This window comes from Aquarana catesbeiana, linkage group LG04 (genome assembly GCF_042186555.1).
Source record: "Aquarana catesbeiana isolate 2022-GZ linkage group LG04, ASM4218655v1, whole genome shotgun sequence".
NCBI lineage: Eukaryota > Metazoa > Chordata > Amphibia > Anura > Ranidae > Aquarana > Aquarana catesbeiana.
The window spans coordinates 108,081,218-108,100,580 of record NC_133327.1 but is presented as its reverse complement, the minus strand read 5'-3'; the positions used below and the strand labels follow the sequence as shown (position 1 = coordinate 108,100,580).

The window sequence follows — 19,363 nt, the reverse complement described above, 5'->3', positions numbered from 1 at the left end:
AGGGACCTTAGAGTGTTAGCTCCTTGAGGGTAGGGACCGATGTGAATGTACAATGTATATGTAAAGCGCTGCATAAATTGATGGCGCTATATAAGTACCTTAAATAATAATAATAATTAATAATAATTAAAAGTGTGTAGCAGTCAGTCACCACTATCAATATGAGTCTGCTTGTTAATACTGCCTATCTGTCTATCTATCTAGTTTACATTTACCTATCTACCCATCCACTTTTTAATAGCCATCTAGCTGTCCAATCTACCCACCTACCTACTTAAAGCGGTAGTAAACCCGCTGACTTTTTTTTTTTCCCTACACCTGTAAGGGAAAAGGCATAATGAGCTAGTATGCACCGCATACTAGCTCATTATGAGATACTTACCTTAGAAGGAGGCGCCGGCATCTCACCCGGTCCACGCCGAGGAAGCTGACATTTCCCCTCAGCGTGCCTTCCGGGTATCGCGGCTCCGGCGCTGTGAGTGGCCGGAGCCGGATGACGTCACTCCCGCACGTGCGCACAGGAGACTTTTTTCCGGCAAGGTCCGACGGCTGCCGGGCTTTCAGCCGAGAATCCCCTGTGCGCATGCGCCGCTGCAGTCAGCGGCTCATTGCAAGGGGAATATCTCCTAAACCGTACAGGTTTAGGAGATATTTTTTTTTACCTACGGGTAAGCCTTATTATAGGCTTACCTGTAGGTAAAAGTTTAAAAAATAGGTATACAACCGCTTTAATATTGATATATCTAATTCACATTTGCCTATATACCCATCTACCTGTCTATTTATCTATCTACCTGTCTATCTATCTATCTATCTATCTATCTATCTATCTATCTATCTATCTATCTATCTATCTATCTATCTATCTATCTATCTATCTATCTATCTATCTATCTATCAAGGTCCCAATTACCTATTTACTGACCTACCTATGTAATATACACCTAGTTCACACTTGCCTATCTACCCATCTGCCTGCTATCTATCTATCTATCTATCTTTTTACAGTATTTATCTATCAAGGTCCCAATTACCCATCTACCGACCTACCTATTTAATAGCCATCTAGTTCACATTTGCTTATCTAATCTATCTATCTATCTATCTATCTATCTATCTATCTATCTATCTATCTATCTATCTATCTATCTATCTATCTATCTATCTATCTATCTATCTATCTATCTATCTGTCTGTCTGTCTATCTGTCTATCTATCTATCTTACATCTCCCTATTTAATATCTACTGTATCTATGCAATATTATCTGCTTCAGCAACAATGCATTACACCAGCAAGACTCAACTGCTATCACCAACAAAGAATACTGTCAACAGCAATCCATTCTAGGGTAGCAAAATAAAACTACGTCCTGCCAAACGTGTCCTTCTAGATGACTTCCTATTCTTCTTTGTTTAGAAAAAAAAAAAAAGAAGGAAAATAGAAGAAGCAGCAGCGGCAGACACAAAGCTGTTCAATAGAGCAGCAGGACAGTCCCCTGTGTCACCATATAGTGTCTGAGCTCTTGGCTGGCTTTCCTGTGTTTTATCCTCCCTCGGCAATTAGTGTGTCTTCCTATCACCCCCCTATATAGAATTTATATATCTTTTTCTAATGGTAAGGGAGGCTGGAGAGGCACGGATTAAATATGTCGCCCCTCTGCTCCTTACTGCTGTCAGGTCCTCCTGTCTCCCTGCCTGTCTGCTGCTGCTGCAGTGCGATTCAGAAATCAATAGAGCTCTTCTAATGGAGGCTGCACTCTGTAAGCAACTGCAGTCGGCTATGCAGGAAGACAGTAGAAGGCTAAGATTTAAAAAAAAAAAAAAAAAAAAAAAAAACGAGGTCCTGACGTCTGTAGCTGCTGATTGGGCGCTGCATCGAATGTTCTGCCGAGCAGAGAATAGCAATCGCTTGTGCTGTCTGGAAAGGTGGGGGTTGAGATGATAGGATGCATACATTTCCCCCCCATCTCCAGGAGACAGAGGATAGGTTTTTCTCGCAGCCAACCATACAGTAGCATCTGAGGACAAGTCTCCTGGGTGTGAGTGGTCACTATAATTTGAAAAATGACACCCATTGCTTGTTATGTAAGTGCAGCATCAAAAATCAAACCCACAAGAAGCATGCGTCCAATGCACCCACAGCAAGGGGGCCGGGGGAGGAGGCTGATCACAAGGCAGACACAGCGTTCCACTCACAGGTTAGGCTTGCCTTTTTTGTTGTTGTTGTGAAAGCCTGCATCAGTAAACATTTAGCCTGGTATGATAGGGCAGTGCGCAAAGCCTTCATGATGTACAATAACCCTTTGCTTCCGTTCATACACTAGGTGGGTACATGAGCACTAAAGGGACCCCTATACAAAAGATTGGGTTTAAATGGAAGATCGCCTCCAAGCATTGGAACCTCAGTCAGACTGGTTACAAAAGAATATCATGCTGCCCCATGCAGTCACATAGCTCCCAACTGTCTTGGAGGGACTATCCCTGATTTGGAGGGACTGTCTCTGATGTGGAGCAATGTCCCTCCATCCCTCTTTCCTCCTCATTTGTCCCACATTTTGGTCTGATCTATATAGTTGTATATAAAATGCACTTTTTATCTTTCAAAAAGTGTTTCCCAGTGCTAAACCTTTCATTCAATTTCTAAATTGCTGCAATATAAAGGAATAGTAGTGGTAAAAAAAAGTCCTTGTGGATTTAATTACCCTTTTTTTGGTTAATTCTCCTTTAAGGGGGTGTGGCAGGGGGCGTGTCCTATGCCTACATACGTTTGCTGGTAGGTGTCCCTCATCCCCATCTCAAAATGTTGGGAGGTATGCCATTAAGCTGGCCATACACTAGTAGAATGTTATTCTAAAATTTGCATTTCCAGAACATTGGTAGTGGGGTCTAATCAGTGACTGTAGAGATGCGATCCTACAAAGGGGCAGGATGGTAAATTATTCTCTAACAAAATTTTAACTGAGAATGTGGTTTTGGTTTGGGAAAAAATGTACATATTGAAAAGCGCATGTTTCAGGCACAAAAGAAACCTGTTTAAAGTGATTGTAAACCCTTGTTTTGTTTTTAAAATAACAAACATGTCATACTTACCTCCACTGCAGTTCATTTTGCACAGAATGGCCCTGATTCCCCTCTTCTGGGGTCCCCCGGTGGCGCTATCAGCTCCTCCCCGCATCGTATTACCCCCTAGGAGAAGCACCCTCCCAGGGGGTTGGATTGCGGACACGCTCCCGAGTCCAGCATTTGCGTCCATAGAATGCAGGACTCGGACCCGCCCCCCCACGCAATTGGATTTGATTGACAGCAGCAGGAGCCAATGGCTGCGCTGCTATCAATCTATCCATTCAAGAGCCGTGAACCCCAGGCAGGGAGGAAGAGCACGTCTCTACCAAGGGAACGAGGGAACAAATGGGCTCAGGTGAGTAAAACGGGGGGGGGGGGCAGGTCACTGTCAGAAGTTTTTTCACCTTGCATAGGTTTCATTAAGGTGAAAGAACATGAGGGTTTACAACCCCTTTAACGTGTCTGGGATTCCATTTATCCACTTGCCCTCCGGAAGATTTACCCCCCCCCCCCTTCATGACCAGGCCATTTTTTGCAATACGGCACTGGGTCACTTTAACTGACAATTGTGCGGTCATGAAATGCTGTACTCAAACAAAATTGACGTCCTTTTTCCCCCTCATATAGAGTTTTGTTTTGGTGGTATTTGATCACCTCTGCGTTTTTGTTTTTTTTTGCGCTATAAACAAAAAAAGAGCAACAATTTTGAAAAAAAACACATTTTTTTACTGTCTGCTATAAATCATTTCCAAAAAAATGTAAAAAAAAAAAACAAATGTATTCATCAGTTTAGGCCAATATGTATTCTGCTACATATTTTTGGTAAAAAAAGCCCAATAAGCGTATATTGATTGGTTATCACATCTTTTTACTAGTAATGGCCGCAATCAGTGATTTTTAGTGGGACTGCGACATTTTTGACACTTTTTTTGGAATCAGTGACATTATTATAGTAATCAGTACTAAAAATTTGAACTGCTAATGTACTAATGACACTGGCAGGGAAGGGGTTAACATCAGGAGTTTTCTAACTGCATGGGGGACTGTGTGACTGGAGAAACACACAGATCTATTTTCCTGCTTAGCAGAAAGACAGCATCTGTGTGATCTCCCCTGTCAGAACGGAGATCTGCCTTGTTTACTATGGCAGATCCCCGTTCGGTCACTGCGGGGAACAATTGTGGGTGGCTGGCGGACATCGAGTGCACCGAACCCACTGATTGGCTCCCCCGCTGACCAATGATAGGAAGAGCGCGCCTCTGGCAGCGTGCGCGCGCCCACAAAATTGAGTACCCGAGCTGATGTATAGCTACACCAAGTTGCGGGAACGTGCCACCTTGCAGCAGTATAATGACGGCGGCTGGTCGGCAAGCAGTTAACTGACACAGTCATGCAACACTGTACCCAAACAAAATTTATGTCCTTTTTTTCCCACAAATAGAGCTTTCTTTTGATGGTATTTGATCACCTCTGCAGTTTTTATTTTTTGCGCTTTAGGCCTCTTTCACACGGCCGATCCATTCAGGTCCGCCTGTCAGTTTTTTAGACAGACCTGAACTGACACTCCATGGAGGTCTATGGAGCGTCGGATGTCAGCGGTGACATGTCCACTGACATCCGACTCGCTCCGATCCGAAAAAGTGTAGCGGAGGAAAAACCTACTTTTCCATCCGTCTGCGGATCGGATCGGGTGATGAAGGACTCTACGGTCCGTCGTCATCCAATCCCCCACAGGGGAGAGCGGCGCTCTGACAGGTCCGTCGCTGCACAGTGTGCAGCGACGGACCTGTCATCTGCCTGTTCAGCGGCGATCGACAGGGCGATCCCCCGCTGAGCAGAGCGGGCTCCGTACACGGACACGTCCGTGTGAATGAGCCCATAAACAAAAAAAGACTGACAATTTTGAAAAAAAACTATATTTTTTACTTTCTGCTATAAAACGTATCCAATAAAAAAATTGAAAGAAATCGAATTTCTTCATCAATATGTATTCTGCTACATATTTTTGTAGCAGAATACATGGTCTGTGCAAAAGTTATAGTGTCTACAAACTATGGGACTGTTTTTTTCTTTTTTACTAGTAATGGCGACAGTCAGTGACTTATAGCAGTACTGCGGGCAGTCAGACACTAACTGACACTTTTGACACGTTTTGGGGACCAGTGACATTAATACAGTGATCAGTGCTAAAAATATGCACTGTCACTGTACTAATGACACTGGCTGGGAAGGGGTTAAACATCAGGGGCGATCAAAGAGTTAACTGTGTGCCCATAGTGTTTAAGTGTACTGTAGGTTGTGCTTTTACTAAGGAAAGACATCTAGAATCGAGGCCCTGTTTTGCAGAGACACAGGATCCATGCCTTTCCTTCTACACCCTAGAGCAGGGATATGCAATTAGCGGACCTCCAGCTGTTGCAGAACTACAAGGCCCATCATGCCTCTGCCTCTGGGTATCATGCTTGTGGCTGTCAAAGTCTTGCTATGCCTCATGGAACTTGTAGTTCTACAACAGCTGGAGGTCCGCTAATTGCATATCCCTGCCCTAGAGAATAAAATGGTGGTCATTGCAATACTCTGTCACATCGTATTTGCGCAGCGGTCTTACTAACGCACTTTTTTTGAAAAAAAATACACTTTTTTAATTAAAAAATAAGACAACAGTAAAGTTAGCCAATTTTTTTTTTTTTTTTTAGCTTTACAAAACTGTCAGTGTACGACACAAAGTATCACAATCATTACAGAGTTATAGTACAAACAATATTACAATCGTTTACAATGCATAGTAAGTAAAGAAATGCTATAGTCATACAACTTATAAGCGAATTTGTTCCCAGCATGGATATTTAGATACCTCCGCATTAAGTGGCTACAGGTGCCTTCATGAGGCTCGCGTGAGAGGAAATCTCCCCCTCCCATCGGGCACCCCGTCAGGGATCCTGCTGTGCCCACTTGGGATGACCGGAGCTTCCCACCCACCGAGACTCATCCCCCCAAACTATCATTACTGTCACCTTCAGGAGCCTGATGCTAAGTTTGTCATATAACATACCATGCGGGTAAAATATGGAAAATATGAAAAGGAAATCAGAAACTGATCATAATGCAAAATAAACAATTCTAAGGAACAAAGGCATAGTATTCCAGCATAATCCCCCCCGGAGTGACCTCCGTTGGGTTATTCATACCTAATATGTATGTAAAATTTCAGACTGGAGGAACTGACTGACCTGTCCCACAGAAGGAATTTAAAGGGACCTGTCAAAGTTCCGGAAAGCAGTTCCTCTAGAGTACCCCTTTGGGGAGGTATCCTGACACAAGAGAGAGAAAAGAAAAAGAAAAAAGACCTGTGAGGGCAGAAGAGACCAAGTGGCCTCTTCCAGGAAAGAAAGAAAACGTGTTAGAAAGAAGAAGAGAAAAAGTGGAGAAGAACAGTACTACTGTGAATTAGGTGTGCATCCTACTCCAGGCTCCGTTCACGGTATGAGTGGTATATTACAGTACCGTGCCCATGGTTCCCAAGTAACATTGAATCTCTCAACTTTGTCCAACAGTTTTGCTACTATTCTCTCCTGGGACATTATCCATGAAACTTTTCTCTTACAACACTGGAAGGACACTGTAGGCCTTTTCCAGGCCTTGGCTATAGTAATTTTTGCTCCTAGTAAAATGAAGGAGAGATTTTGGGAGCATTTAGGTAGATCAGGAATAGTGTGGTTGAGTAAAGCTATATGCGGGTCAGGTGTAATCGATAAGTTCAGGAGATTGCCTATTGTTCGAAATATTTTCTTCCAAAAGAATCTAATACGTGGGCAAGACCACCATATGTGGAGCATAGTGCCTTCCTGTTTGCAACCTCTAAAGCAAAGTGGAGAAGTCCCAGGATAAAACAGTACCAGTCTGGCAGGTACATAGTACCACCTTGATAAAACTTTTATGCTAGCCTCTATTAGGGAGATGTTGCAAATACCTTTATATGAGCGGTTCCAACCTCTGAACCAATCCGTTGACGTCCATGATCCACCTGTGTCCTCCTCCCAGGTCCTAGCGTATGTTGGTTTGTCCGGTTTAGACATAAGTGCTGTGTATATTACCGAAATCCCTCCTTTTTGGTTTGCGAGGTTAGAGCACCAATGTTCATATTGTGTAATTGGGGGGGACTCGTGTTTGTTGGTCCAAATAGATTGTAGGAAATGAGAAATTTGGTTGAATCGAAATCTCTCAGAGTCAGGCATTTCCAGTGTGCGTTTACAATAAGATAGATTAATGGGACCCATCGCTGTTAGGAAGTGTCCTATCCTGTAGATGCCTTTGTCTGTCCACCATTTGAACGCCTGAATGTTTAAACCTAGCGGAAATTTAGGGTTATTAAAAATGTGAGATAGAGGTTTAAGGGGGGAGATCAGGGTCGTATGAGTGAATAATTTGTTACAAAGTGCAATTGAGTGAGATAAGGTGGGTGCCATGATAGCCGGTCTTGTTTTTGAGTTGCACCACATAAGAAAGTCAACAGTGTTGAGGGGTGTAGCCTGCCTTTCCATAGACAACCAATCAGGTTTTGGGTCCCTTCCAAAGATGAGAGAAATCTGTGACAATTATGCAGCCCGATAATAACCCCATAGATCAGGCAGTCCCAGACCACCCTGCGATCGCAGGCGGAGTAGAACATTAGACGGGCATCTATATCCCTTATTTCCCCAGACAAAGCGAATTATCGCAGATTGTAGTTTATGGAGGAAACCTTTTGTCAGAGGAATTGGGAGTGAACGAAATAAATATAAAAGGCGGGGTAGTAGTGTCATCTTAATAGCATGTACTCTTCCCAGCCAGGATAAACCACATTTAGCCCATTTTTCTATCTCTTGTCTACATTTAAGTACCATGGGAGGATAATTAGCTTCATATAAACCACCTATATCAGGTGTTAAGTGGATTCCCAAGTAGGGGATGGCTGTGTCGGACCAGGAAAACTCAAAGCTTCGTTTAAGTTGTGAAAGAGAATCTGACGGTACCATGATATTTAAAGTGATAGATTTATTCATGTTTACCGTCAATCCTGAAATTTTGCTGAAAGACCTCAGGACCCCGCAAACTGGAGTGGAAATCAGGGGAGATGTGATGTACAGTAACAGATCATCTGCGTAGAGAGTGCATTTGTGTTCCTGGTCCCCACAGGACACCCCCTTAATATCCAGGATTGTTCTGATTGCTATGGTCAGGGTTTCTATCGCAATAGCGAATAAGTGGGGGGAGAGTGGGCATCCCTGTCTGGTACCCCTTTTAATTGGGAACGAGGCCGAGTATCTACCCATCAGCCGAACTTGCGCTGAAGGGTTAGAATACAGTGAATTGATTATGTTTAGAAAAATTCGACCGAATCCCCAGCGTTGCAGAATTCTCAGACAGGTAGGCCCAGTCGATTGAGTCGAACGCTTTATGTAGGTCAATCGACAAAATAAAACCCTTTTGGGGTGATCCTCCATCCCAGTGAGATTGCAGAAGAGATATAATGTTAATGGTCCTTCTAATTTGATCCGGCCCCTGTCGGCCAGGAATGAAACCTACCTGATCTTTGTGAATATAAAATGAGATGAAGCTTGCCATTCTATTTGCTAGAATCTTGGTTAAAAATTTTATGTCATTGTTAATTAGGGAAATAGGTCGGTAGTTCCCAATCTCACTTGGATCCTTCCCTGGCTTGGGAATCACCGTGATGTATGCGGCATTTAAGTCCTTCCCCAACGGAGCACCTTCTCTAAGTTTTGCGTTCAGAAATTTCATTAGGTGTGGTGCTAGCGTAGCTCCGAATTTTTTATAATATCCGTTTGAGAACCCATCCGGGCCAGGGGAGGATCCAAGCTTCAGTGATTTCATAGTTTCTAGCGCCTCTTTCCTGAGTGAAGGAGTCCTCCATTAAATCCCTATGTGCCTTTGCCAGAGATGGCAGTGAGAGGGAGTCAAGAAACTCCTGCCTGAGCTTACCTCCCGATGGTGATTTAGATTTATACAGATCTCCATAAAATTTAAGGAATTCTTCCATGATCTTACTTGGGTTTTGGGTTAGGTCCCCAGATTTTAGCTTAATTTTGGGAAATGCTAAGGCACGATGTTTGGGGGTTATCTTTACCGCTAATTTAGAGCCTATCCTATCCTTTTGGCTGTAAAATTTTGCTCCCGTCCACCTGAGGTGTTTTTCTGCAGCGGTAGTCAGAGTCAGATTGAGGAGAGCCCGAGCCCTATCCAGGTTTGCTAGGGATTCTGCAGTAGGTGCCCTTTTATGCTCCCTAGTAGGGATGAGCCGAACACCCCCCGGTTCGGTTCGCACCAGAACCCGCGAACGGACCGAAAGTTCGCACGAACGTTAGAACCCCATTGACGTCTATGGGACTCGAACGTTCGAAATCAAAAGTGCTCATTTTAAAGGCTAATTTGCATGGTATTGTCCTAAAAAGGGTTTGGGGACCCGGGTCCTACCCCAGGGGACATGTATCAATGCAAAAAAAACTTTTAAAAACGGCCGTTTTTTCGGGAGCAGTGATTTTAATGATGCTTAAAGTAAAAAAAAAAAGTGAAATATTCCTTTAAATATCGTACCTGGGGGGTGTCTATAGTATGCCTGTAAAGTGACGCGTGTTTCCCATGTTTAGAACAGTCCCTGCACCAAATGTCATTTTTAAAGAAAAAATCTCATTTAAAACTGCTTGCGGGTTTAATGTCATGTCGGGTCATGGCAATATGGATGAAAATCAGTGAGACAAACGGCATGGGTACCCCCCAGTCCATTACCAGGCCCTTTGGGTCTTGTATGGATATTAAGGGGAACCCCGCACCCAAATTAAAATAAGGAAAGGTGTGGGGCCACCAGGCCCTATATACTCTGAACAGCAGTGCAAACAAGACAGGGACTGTAGGTTTGTTGTTAAGTAGAATCTGTTTGTAATTTTGAACATTTTTAACGTGTTTAGCTCCAGCCAAAAAATCTTTTCTAAGCTTTTTGGAAAACATAGGGAAGGGTTATCACCCCTGTGACATTTGTTTTGCTGTCTTTCCTCCTCTTCAGAAGATTTCACCTCACTTTTTTGTCCCAATGAAAAATGTTTTTTGAAAATTTGGGTTTTTTTGTGGAACAAGGATTGGAAAGCATCAGTGGAAAGGAGAAATTGTTTTCCCATATTAACTCTTACAGGAGAGAATTTCCCTTCCTAGGGGTAGATTTCATCTCACTTCCTGTTGTCTCCTTCCGTTTGCAAGTAGGAGTCATTTGTAAGTTAGATGTTTGAAAGTAGGGTCCTGCCCTATATACTCAGCAGAAATTTGGGCCTTAGGTATTGCTGTGGCCACAACACTGTAAGCCCTCACAGGGCCCTGCTGTGAAATATTAGATCAAGAATTGTAATTACATGCCCCTGTTGAACAGGAGCTGAAAAATTAGGCCTTAGGCACTGGTGCTGGTGCCACAACACTGCAACCCCTCACAGACACTCTAGTTGGAACGCAGGAATGAGCCCTGCTGCAAAGTATTGCTTCAAAAATTGTAATTACACGCCCCTGTTAGACAGGGGCAGAAAAATTGGGCCTTAGGCACTGGTGCTGGTGCCACAACACTGCAACCCCTCACAGACACTCTAGTTGGAACGCAGGAACGAGCCCTGCTGCAAAGTATTGCTTCAAAAATTGTAATTACACGCCCCTGTTAGACAGGGGCAGAAAAATTGGGCCTTAGGCACTGGTGCTGGTGCCACAACACTGCAACCCCTCACAGACACTCTAGTTGGAACGCAGGAACGAGCCCTGCTGCAAAGTATTGCATCAAAAATTGTAATTACACGCCCCTGTTAGACAGGGGCAGAAAAATTGGGCCTTAGGCACTGGTGCTGGTGCCACAACACTGCAACCCCTCACAGACACTCTAGTTGGAATGCAGGAACGAGCCCTGCTGCAAAGTATTACATCAAAAATTGTAATTACACGCCCCTGTTAAACAGGGGCTGAAAAATTGGGCCTTAGGCACTGGTGGTGGCGCCCAGAACCAAAAATGTTCTTACAAGCTATCAGCGTGATGATTGAGGAGGAAGAGGATAATTACTCAGGGATAGTCACTCAGCATCAGCATAGGCAGTCTTTGAAGGGATCTGAGATTTCAAAAAAAAATATTCGGTTACATCAGCATCAGGTGCTTGGTAGCTGGTGGTGATCCAAGACTCATTCATTTTTATGAAGGTCAGCCGATCGACCGAGTCGGTGGACAGACGCACCCTGTGATCGGTTACCACGCCTCCAGCAGCACTGAATGTGCGTTCCGAAAGAACGCTGGATGCAGGACAGGCCAGTAGCTCAATTGCATACTGTGCAAGCTCTGGCCAGTGATCCATCCTCAAGACCCAGTAACCCAGAGGATTTTCGGTGGGAAAGGTGTCCAAGTCTGATCTTGCCCCTAGGTATTCCTGCACCATATAAAACAGACGCTGGCGATGGTTGCTGGAACCGATCATACCTTGGGGCTGCGGACCAAAAAATTGTCTGAACGCATCGGTCAGACGGCCACCTTCTCCACCGCTCCTTCTTTGACTGACCGAAGCCTCAGCAACACGTTGTCCAGAAACAGGAGTTTGTAACCTCCCAGTCTCTGGGAACGCGTTGCACAGACCTTTCTGCAAGGCCTCCCGAAGATGTTTCATCCTCTGCTCCCTCTGCGATGGCAAGATAAGGTCCGCAACCTTACCCTTGTAACGTGGATCAAGGAGGGTTGCCAGCCAGTATTGGTCCTTCTCCTTGATACCACGAATACGAGGATCCTTACGCAGGCTTTGCAGGATCAGGGAGGCCATGCAGCGTAGGTTTGCTGAGGCATTCGGTCCGGAGTCCTCTGGGTCACTAAGAACGACATGGTCCGCAGCCACCTCCTCCCAGCCACGTACAAGTCCATGTGTTTCTTGGGACTGATCCCTTAAAGACTGCTGCTGATGCTGAGTGCCAGGCTCCACCTCCATACTGACACAATCTTCCTCCTCCTCCTCTTCCTCCTCGTCCTCTTCCTGTGTGATCGGCGGGCACGCAGGAACACTGTCTGGATAAAGGGGGCCTTGAGAGCTAAGGAAGTCCTCCTCTTCCTGCCTCTGTTCTGCCTCAAGTGCCCTGTCCATTATTCCACGCAGCGTGTGCTCCAACAGGTGGACAAGGGGGACAGTGTCACTGATGCATGCACTGTCACTGCTCACCATCCTCGTGGCCTCCTCGAATGGTGACAGGACAGTGCATGCATCCCTGATCATGGCCCACTGACGTGGGGAAAAAAAACCAAGCTCCCCTGACCCTGTCCTGGTGCCATAGTCGCACAGGTACTCATTGATGGCCCTCTGCTGCGTGTGCAGCCGCTGCAGCATGGCCAACGTTGAGTTCCACCTGGTGGGCATGTCACAGATTAGGCGGTTCTTGGGCAGGTTAAACTCCTTTTGGAGGTCCGTCAGCCGAGCACTGGCATTATATGACCGGCGGAAATGCACACAGACTTTCCTGGCCTGCCTCAGGACATCCTGTAAGCCCGGGTACCTGCCCAAGAACCGCTGCACCACCAAGTTAAGGACGTGAGCCAAACAGGGCACATGGGTCATTTGTCCCTGTCGGAGGGCAGAGAGGAGGTTGGTGCCATTGTCGCAAACCACCATTCCTGCCTTAAGTTGGCGTGGCGTCAACCACCTCTGAACCTGCCCCTGCAGAGCTGACAAAACCTCTGCCCCAGTGTGGCTCCTGTCCCCCAAGCACACCAGCTCAAGCACCGCATGGCATCTTTTGGCCTGCGTACTTGCGTAGCCCCTTGAACGCCTACGGAGCACCGCTGGTTCCGAGGAAGAGGCCATAGAGGAAGAAGAAGAGGAGGGGGTGGAGGAGAGAGGTGTGTCACAATCAGCATTTTGGAGGCGTGGTGGCGGAACAACCTCCAACACTACTGCACCTTGTCCTGCATCCTTCCCAGCTGCCAGCAGAGTCACCCAATGCGCCGTGAAACTTAGGTAACGTCCCTGTCCATGCCTGCTGGACCATGAGTCAGCGGTAATATGCACCTTACCGCTGACCGCCCTGTCCAGCGAGGCATGGACATTGCCTTCCACATGCCGGTAGAGAGCCGGAATCGCCTTCCGTGAGAAAAAGTGGCGTTTGGGTACCTGCCACTGAGGAACCGCACATTCCACAAACTCACGGAAGGGGGCAGAGTCTACCAACTGAAAAGGCAGCAGTTGAAGTGCTAGCAATTTTGCCAAGCTAGCATTCAACCGCTGGGCATGTGGATGGCTGGGAGCAAACTTCTTTCGGCGGTGCAGCAGCTGGGGCAGGGAAATTTGCCTGGTACAATCTGACGTCGGTGTACCAAAAGCAGATTGCCCACAAGTACTTGGCTGTGACACACCTAATTCTACACCTTCATTCCTCTCACTGCAGGTCTCAGAGAGGACTGAAGGTCTAGTGGGGTTGGAAATCTCAGCTGATGAGGAGCAAGGAGAGATCCTCTTTGTTCTTTGGTGTGGGTCTTTTAGATACGCTTGCCAACGAACTGCATGGCAGGTCAACATATGTCTGGTCAAGCATGTGGTACCCAAGCGGGAGATGTTTTGGCCACGCGAGATACGCTTGAGACATATGTTGCAAATAGCAGCGGTGCGATCTGATGCACTCGTCTCAAAAAAGGCCCACACCAAAGAACTTTTTGAATAACGCGCAGAGACTGCAGCGCCCTGCACATGTGGAGCTTTGGGGTGTGATGCAGTCAATGTGCTGCCCTTAGGCTGGCCCCTGGAGGGCATCCTGCCTCGTTGGTGATGTGCCGCCGCCTCCTCCTCCTCCTCCTCCTCCTCCTCCTCCTCCTCCTCCTCTCTCCTATCAGGCACCCACGTTGAGTCAGTGACCTCATCATCCCCTCCCTCCTCATCACTGGAGCAAACCTGGCAGTATGCTGCAGCAGGGGGAGCATGACTGCCAGATTGCTGTCCTTCTTGGGCACCCCCTCTGTCCGTGCTCATGTTACTGCCTTCATCGAGCTCAGTATCGTCATCAGAGCCTTCCAAACGCTGGGCATCCTCCTGGAGCATGTACCCAACACTGTGGTCAAACAGTTCGAGGGAATCCTCATGAGGACATGGTGGAGCTAGGGAAGGAGTCACTGATGACATTGAGCTGAGGGAAGAGGCCGCTGCTTTGCCAGACAAAGCACCCTGGGCATGGGTGAGAGAGGATGAGGAGGATGAGGACGGCTTGGTCATCCACTCGACCAAGTCTTCCGCATGTTGCGGCTCAACACGGCCAGCTGCCGAAAAAAAGGCCAAGCGTGTCCCATGGCCACGTGCTGATGAGGATGCACCGTCTCCACGACCAGCACTAGACACAGAGCCTGCTTGCCCTCTCTTATTGGCTTGTGACTGTCTGCCTCTCCTTCTTGGCCTTCCAGACATACTAATGGCCTGTAGCTGCACTAAGCTGGGATAGAACACCTGTAATTTTCTTCAAGTAGCTTTATATACTGTAACCAGACAAGCCTGCCTGTCAGTAGGAAGATAACAGGAACGGATCTAGCTGAACACTGTGAGCAGGACGCACTGTACTAAATGTAAATAGTCTAGCTGCCTGACCGTGGTACTAATAGGATCAAATAGAACACCTGTAATTTTCTTCAGGTAGCTTTATATACTGTAACCAGACAAGCCTGCCTGTCAGTAGGAAGATAACAGGAACGGATCTAGCTGTACACTGTGAGCAGGACGCACTGTACTAAATGTAAATAGTCTAGCTGCCTGACCGTGGTACTAATAGGATCAAATAGAACACCTGTAATTTTCTTCAGGTAGCTTTATATACTGTAACCAGACAAGCCTGCCTGTCAGTAGGAAGATAACAGGAACGGATCTAGCTGAACACTGTGAGCAGGACGCACTGTACTAAATGTAAATAGTCTAGCTGCCTGACCGTGGTACTAATAGGATCAAATAGAACACCTGTAATTTTCTTCAGGTAGCTTTATATACTGTAACCAGACAAGCCTGCCTGTCAGTAGGAAGATAACAGGAACGGATCTAGCTGAACACTGTGAGCAGGACGCACTGCACTAAATGTAAATAGCAGGAACGGATCTAGCTGAACACTGTGAGCAGGACGCACTGCACTAAATGTAAATAGCAGGAACGGATCTAGCTGAACACTGTGAGCAGGACGCACTGCACTAAATGTAAATAACAGGAACGGATCTAGCTGAACACTGTGAGCAGGACGCACTGCACTAAATGTAAATAGCAGGAACGGATCTAGCTGAACACTGTGAGCAGGACGCACTGCACTAAATGTAAATAGCAGGAACGGATCTAGCTGAACACTGTGAGCAGGACGCACTGCACTAAATGTAAATTGCAGGAACGGATCTAGCTGAACACTGTGAGCAGGACGCACTGCACTAAATGTAAATAGTCTAGAAGATAACAGGAACGGATCTAGCTGAACACTGTGAGCAGGACGCACTGCACTAAATGTAAATAGCAGGAACGGATCTAGCTGAACACTGTGAGCAGGACGCACTGCACTAAATGTAAATAGCAGGAACGGATCTAGCTGAACACTGTGAGCAGGACGCACTGCACTAAATGTAAATAGCAGGAACGGATCTAGCTGAACACTGTGAGCAGGACGCACTGCACTAAATGTAAATTGCAGGAACGGATCTAGCTGAACACTGTGAGCAGGACGCACTGCACTAAATGTAAATAGTCTAGAAGATAACAGGAACGGATCTAGCTGAACACTGTGAGCAGGACGCACTGCACTAAATGTAAATAGCAGGAACGGATCTAGCTGAACACTGTGAGCAGGACGCACTGCACTAAATGTAAATAGCAGGAACGGATCTAGCTGAACACTGTGAGCAGGACGCACTGCACTAAATGTAAATAGCAGGAACGGATCTAGCTGAACACTGTGAGCAGGACGCACTGCACTAAATGTAAATAACAGGAACGGATCTAGCTGAACACTGTGAGCAGGACGCACTGCACTAAATGTAAATAGCAGGAACGGATCTAGCTGAACACTGTGAGCAGGACGCACTGCACTAAATGTAAATAGCAGGAACGGATCTAGCTGAACACTGTGAGCAGGACGCACTGCACTAAATGTAAATTGCAGGAACGGATCTAGCTGAACACTGTGAGCAGGACGCACTGCACTAAATGTAAATAGTCTAGAAGATAACAGGAACGGATCTAGCTGAACACTGTGAGGAGGACGCACTGCACTAAATGTAAATAGCAGGAACGGATCTAGCTGAACACTGTGAGCAGGACGCACTGCATTAAATGTAAATAGTCTAGATAGAAGATAACAGGAACGGATCTAGCTAAACTGAATACAGTGTATATATATATATGCAACACCTGGGATGCATATATATACACAATACACTGTAAGTGCAGCTAACTGACTGACTGTTCTGCCTAATCTATCTAACTCAAATCAAATGACACTGTCTCTCTCTCTCTCTATCTCTCAGCACACCGGAACACACACTACACAGGGCCGCCGTGCAGGCGGCCTTATATAGTGTGGGGTGTGTACTAAATCCCCTGAGCCATAATTGGCCAAAGCCACCCTGGCTTTGGCCAATTACAGCTCTCTCTACTGACGGCGCTGTGATTGGCCAAGCATGCGGGTCATAGTGCATGCTTGGCCAATCATCAGCCAGCAATGCACTGCGATGCCGCAGTGAATTATGGGCCGTGACGCGCCACACGAATTTAGCGCGAACGGCCCATAACGTTCGCAATTCGGCGAACGATCGAACAGCCGATGTTCGAGTCGAACATGGGTTCGACTCGAACACGAAGCTCATCCCTACTCCCTAGCTAGGGCTTTAAAATCCTCAAATTGTTTAATTGTATCTGCTCTGAGTTCTGCCTTAAGTTTGGCTGCCGTTTGTATTATCTTCCCCCTGATCACCGGTTTGTGTGCCGCCCATATCAGTTCTGGTGAAATGTCTGAGGTTGTGTTGAATCAAAAATATTCCTTAATTGATTCCTCTAAAATTGTACACTGAATTGGATCACTAAGTATGGATTCCTGCAATCTCCAACGTGGGGGGTTATTGCACCCTAAGGGCTTCTTCATAACCAAAGTTACCATCGAGTGGTCCGAAAGGGGTGAATCTACAATCTTGGATCTCAGTATCAAGGGGATCGTATATGAACGCGTGAATATGTGGTCAATCCTGGCATAAGAGCCATGAGGAGCAGAGTAATGTGTGTAATCTTTGACGTGAGGGTTAGTTTCCCTCCAAATGTCTATTAGACCTTCATCATGCAATATTTTTGCTATTTGGACACTTTGCCTAGAGGGACGTTTGGGTTTTGGTTTACCAGAGCCAGTTGATCCCAAAGAGAAGGAGAAATCAAAAGCCATATTAGTATCTCCGCCAAAGAAGATTGTGCCTTTTAAATGAGGTCGTAACTTGATCATCAGAGATTCGAAAAATACTTTCTGCCCCTTGTTAGGGGCATAGTATGGGAAAAATGTATATAATTCCCCATCAATGTTTCCTGAGACCAAAATAAAATGTCCCAGTGGATCTGTAACAACTTCTGGCTGTGAGATATTAATATGTTTTGTGAAGCAAATTGCTACGCCCCTTGATTTTGTAGATGCGGAGGACAAAAAGAATTGGGGATAATGATGATGCAAGAATTTAGTTTGGTAAGATATGGGGAAATAGGTTTCTTGTAAAAAGAGAATGTCGGCATGCATGGACTTATAAAGTTAAAAAATCTTCCTACGTTTGATGGGGGAGTTCAAGCCCTGGGTATTATGTGAAATAATTTGAAGGGAGGGGGTTGTAGTAGGCCATTCAGTCATGATGTGTACTGTGTAGCACTATGATTGGAGGGAGCATCTTACCTGGTTGAGAAGGGGATTCTGCCTCAAATGGAAGAGATACTATGGCACTTACCAAGGCGAGACCTGGGAGGAGAGACCGTAGGCGGAACCGGAGCCTGGGAGCACTCATTAGCTTAGAGTATAAGAAGGAAGAGAGAGTGGTGAAAAAGAAAAGAAAGTATATTCGTTATTATGCACAGAAACATTTCACTTTTTTTAACTGCATTATGATATGGTTCCATAATGTAGACTCGGGGGTCCCCAGACCCCCCCCATTCCTGAGGTAGGATGGACTAGCCATTCTAAACCTCTTAACCTGAGAGGACCAACTCCCCACTAGTAGGGCAGCCAGCCAGGGTGCCAGGGGCAAAAATTTCACTCCTGGGACCTACTAGGGGCGCATTGAAACCACCACGGCCCCGTCACCATTGTTACATGACTATTGTACATTAACTAGCGAACAAAATCATTAAAGATCAAAAAAGAATCAGAACGACCCTCTTGAAAGTTAAACCTTATCTTAACTAGGTAACCAGAACTTTTGAGGAAGCGATCCTTCCCCCCTGGGCCCCAACCACCAACGGAGGGGCCCAGGGGGGAGAGACCATGCTCCCATCGGGGACTCCGACACAGCCTATAACCAAATATGATCGAGACCTCACGGCCTAATGGGAGGCATCAACCTTAAAACATTGGCAATTACATTTCGCCTCCATGACTTTACTGACTAAAATATTGTGAACTGTTTGTACCTACAGAAAAAATCATTGGCAGTTCATCAGGCATCTTGTACACCTATGATAGCTCCAACGAGGGGAGAAGTGTGTCCAGGGGATATATATTGAGATAGGGTGTCACGGTTGTATATGGCACAATACCATTAGGAAGTGGTCCCTTTGATCCCTCATCCCCCACCCCTAACGCCCAATGGAGTGAGATGAGCTTCCTCCATTTTGAGTCAAACAGTAAGCCCGCGGGTGTTCTGGAGACCCGTCTAGTGAATGACAAAATGATCTTGGTGGCTTCATCTCAGTAATGAACTGTGGAGCCTGAAAAGAACGTCCGCAATGGCAGACTGGACAAAGGGAAAAGAGAAAAACTGGAACCAAAAAAGGATCCATGTGTTCCCTCAGATCTCAGGGCGGGATGATTTCTTTAGAGCGTTTGGAGCTCTGCTTGAACCAAATAGGTTGTAAAGGACTTGCCGGAGGTGGACACTTTGTTGATGATGGAGTGCTCCTTCCTGCCTGGGGATGAATCGGATCTTGCGGTATTATACCCAATTGAAGAAGCAAACGTTCCCCTTCTGCCAACGATGAAAAGACAAAACTTTTATTTCTATATGAGAAGTACAGTCTCGGGGGGAATGACCATCGATATGTTATAGCTCTCTCTGCC

The 19,363-nt window shown here is 46.0% G+C and overlaps 1 long non-coding RNA gene across 1 annotated transcript in view; it reads left to right on the top strand.

The window, feature by feature from the left end:
• The first annotated feature begins 1,592 nt into the window (after positions 1-1,592).
• The window catches only part of LOC141141400 (uncharacterized), a 108,174-nt gene continuing 90,403 nt past the window's right edge, over positions 1,593-19,363 (top strand). Inside the window, exon 1 of the long non-coding RNA XR_012244060.1 lies at positions 1,593-2,199. This is a non-coding gene — a long non-coding RNA (uncharacterized lncRNA). The remainder of the gene's footprint in view (positions 2,200-19,363) is intronic.